The sequence below is a fragment of the Mobula birostris genome, chromosome 3, assembly GCF_030028105.1.
Source record: "Mobula birostris isolate sMobBir1 chromosome 3, sMobBir1.hap1, whole genome shotgun sequence".
Classification (NCBI taxonomy): domain Eukaryota; kingdom Metazoa; phylum Chordata; class Chondrichthyes; order Myliobatiformes; family Myliobatidae; genus Mobula; species Mobula birostris.
Window position 1 is genome coordinate 94,316,763 of NC_092372.1, and position 3,951 is coordinate 94,320,713.

Consider the following 3,951-nt stretch of genomic DNA (forward strand, 5'->3'; position numbering starts at 1 on the left):
TATAGAAGCTTGTCAAAGTTTTAGATGACAAGCCAAATCTTTGCAAACTTCTCAGAAAGTAGAAGTGCTGTGGTGCAGAAAAGTAGAAGTGGTTACGTGCTGGGCCCAGGACAGGTCCTCTGAAATGATAACACCGAGGAATTTAAAGTTGCTGACCCCCTCCACCTCTGATCCTCTGATGAGGACTGGCCCATGGACCTCTGGCTTCCTCCTCGTGAAGTCAATAATTGGCGCTTTAGCTTTGCTGACATTGAGTGACAGGTTGTCGTTCTGGCAACATTCAGCCAGATCTTCAATCTCTCTTTATGCTGATTCATCACCACCTTTGATTTGGCCAACAACAGAGGTGTCGCTAGCAATCTTAAACTTGGCATTGGAGTTGTGCTTAGCCACACAGTTATAAGTGTAAGGTGAATAGAGCAGGGTGCTAGGCACAAAACCTTGTGGTCCACCTGTGCTGAGGAGACTGTGGGGGAGAGGTTGTTGACAATCCAAACTGACTGGGGTCTTCAAGTGAGGAAATTGAGGATCCTGGTTGCACAAGGAGGTTCTGCGGCCTGGATGTTGAAGCTTATTGATTAGTTTTGAGGGGATGATAGTATTGAATGCCAAACTGCAGTCAATGAAGAGCATCATGATGTATACACCCTCACTGTCCAGATGTTGCAGGGTTGAGTGAAGAGCCAATAAAATGGCATCTGCTTTTAACCTGTTGTGATGGTAGGCAAATTGGAGGTGAGCCAAATTGCTTCTCAAGCAGGGGTTGATATGTTTCATCGCCAGCCTCTCAATGTGCTTCATCACAGTGGATGGAAGTGCTACTGGATGATAGTCATTGAGGCAGGTTACCATGATCTTCTTGGGCACCGATATAACTGAAGGCTGCTTGAAGCAGGTGAGTACATCAGTCTGCTGAAGCGGAAGGTTAAAGGTCTCACTGATCGCTCCAGCCAGTTGATCTGCACAGGTCTTCAGTAGTCAGCTGGATACCCCAACCGAGCCGATGCTTTCTGAGGGTTTACCCTCCTGAAGAATGGCCTCAGAGACCGAAAATACGGGGTTGCTGGGGGCCGTGGGTGTTAATGAAGGTGATCCATCGATGATAACTGGGTAGAGATTTCTTCATGCAAAACTGATTGAAGCCCCTGGCAGCAACAGTCTTACAGTTTGATGCAATTGACTTAGTCATCTGAAAATTTGAAAGGCTGGCTGAATTCTATGGTGATTCACATCAAGGGTTCAGCTTAATAGGAGCATTATTGTTCTGAACAAGGAGGTCCTGCATTCTAATCTCAGTTTCATATTGCAGTGCCTCTGGGTCTGACTGAAATTGTACGATGGCTGTATCAGGAGAACAGCAGAGAGTTAGCCCTGAACAATGCTTATCACTTAGCCAGCAGAGACCGTAATTAAAATGGAATTCTCTGCTGTGATAATGCTATCTGAGTTCTTTTTATTCAGGATATTAACTATGGAGCTTAGCTGCTCTGGTTTAATTGGACAGCCTCGATTTTAGACGTAATGTTTAATCCTGTTCTGATTTTGGCATAGATATCACAATTTCAGAATGTACGTTGATCCTAAATTGACTGGGCCTTTAAATTATATAACAGTGTCACACGATGCCTGGAAACCCTAACTAAATGGTACAAATGTTATTACAATTTCTCCTCTGAAATTCACCCTCTTGGTTCGTAATTAATTTTTGTAATTATAGGAGTTTGTGGAGAACCAACCATGTGATGGTTATCTGTTCTTTATTTTCATCATTCTCAAGCACAGGGTTTCCATACAGTGCTAGTTTCATAGTGCCAACTTCACAAGTCTGTGCTCTTGCGGGAGATTGGCCAGGAAGGAACCTTGTTCACAGGCATCTGCCGGATCTCTCCTCTCTCAGGGAAAGCAACTCACCTCTGAATGATACTTCTCCTTCACACTCATGATACCAGGCGTTAGAAAGTACTCCTTATGTTCAAGACCCGTAGTCCTCATGTTGAAACTTGGATGTTATCAGGTGTGTTACTAATGATAACCTTTAATTTCACCAGCCACATAAGCTACATAACGATAGCCAGCAGAGTGATGCAGCTGGTAGGGCCGTTGCCTCAGGCCTCTAACCCAATCTGTGTGGAGTTTGCAGGTTCTCCCTGTGACTGCATGAATTTCCTCCGGGTGCTCCAGTTTCCTCCCTCCCAAAGATACGTTGTAATGGGCTGGGGTGATTCACCCCAGAAGGCCCAAACCAATTCAAGTGCCCAGAAGATGTGGCAGTAAGTGTATCAGCACGACAGAGTAACTACAGCCTGACTTATTATCATAGAACAGAAAGCACAAATATACCACGCCAAATACTACGTAGTAAGTTACAAAGACTTCACAATTCGTAGCCTCCACTTGATTGTTAGGGGAACTCCGAATTCCAGCTCATGAAATCACCTTGGGTCCATCCAAAGCACCAATTCTGAGCCCTTGGTCTCGGGGAAGCTCAAAAGACCGAGCAAAAGTGCCCCAATGAATAGGGGTTCAATCCACAAGCATTGAGAGACAGATAAACTCTTTGTTTTTTTGTTCTCATGCCACTCGTGTCTGAGGCCAAGAAGAATCCAGCCATTATTAGCAAACGTTCAGCGAACCTACAGTGTAAGAGTCCAGCCACTATCAGCAAACATCTAACAGACACACAATGTTTAACTTGCACCTTACATGCTGCCAGCTCACAAAGAGTTAAAGAGTAACTTGGAATTATTCAGACTTTCGTCTAATATTTTTACAACATTTGATAAACCACACCACATATGTGGGTTGGTAGATTAACGGGCTGATGTAAGCTGACGCTGATGTGCGGATGGATGGTAGAATCAGGGGGAAGTGTGTGGGTGTGTGGGTAGAGAATAAAATGTAATTAACCTAGATTAGTGTAAATGGGTGGTGCAGACCTGCCATTTTATTGTTCCCACACTCCCAGCAACTGACCCCAAATTCTACCACCTACCTGGATGTTTGGGCCTATATCCATTCTCTGTGACTCCATGACACCAGGAGGAGTTTCTTGTTTCCCATTATACCTGTATTCTATGCGGCTCTCTTAACCATTCTGTCTGGAATCATTCCATACTATGCACACCTATCAATTGTAAAAATAGTTTACAAGCCCTGGCCAAGGTATTAGTAAGTAACTTAGCTCTATGTAGTATTTTGTTCTGAGCATGGAACATCTGTGTAATATGAGGCAGCAATCTGCTGTAAGGAAAGCAGAAGGGGGAAGTAGACTTGTGTCAGTGCTTCTCCTGCACCGACAGTTCCCGGTTTTGCTTAGGGGAAGTGTCATTACTGGTCAACGTAGAAGCCTGTGAAAAGGGACCTTCCAACCGGCTTTACAGTGGAACTGCTCCTAACCTGCCTCAATGACCGTCCACTTACATCCACTGTGACAAAATGCTTCGAGAGGTTCGTGATGAAACGTATCAACTCCTGCCCGAGAAGTGACGTGGATCCACTTCAATTTGCCTACAGGTCAACAGCAGTTGCCATTTTAGTGCCTCTTTACTCAACCCTGGAACATGTAGACAGTGAAGGTACATACATAGGATGCTCTTCGTTGACTACAGCTCATCATTCAATACTATCATCCTCTTAAAACTGGTGAATAAGCTTCAAGATCTAAGTCTCAGTATCTCCTTAATCAAGTGGATCCTTGATTTCCTCACTTGCAGACCCCCCAGTTCGGAATGAGAACACTTCCTCCACAATCACTATCAGCACACTGTCCTGGGTCCATTATGAAGAAAGTTTGGCAGCACCTCTACTTTCTTATGTGACAAGAATACACATAGATAAGATGTTAGCTGCCCTGTGTGATCAGCAGTTGGTCTGCCACCTGTCTTCAGGAGAGAGAGAGATAAGGAAAACAATGGAGCAGCATTTGGAGATGTGTAATGAAGGGACGGGAGA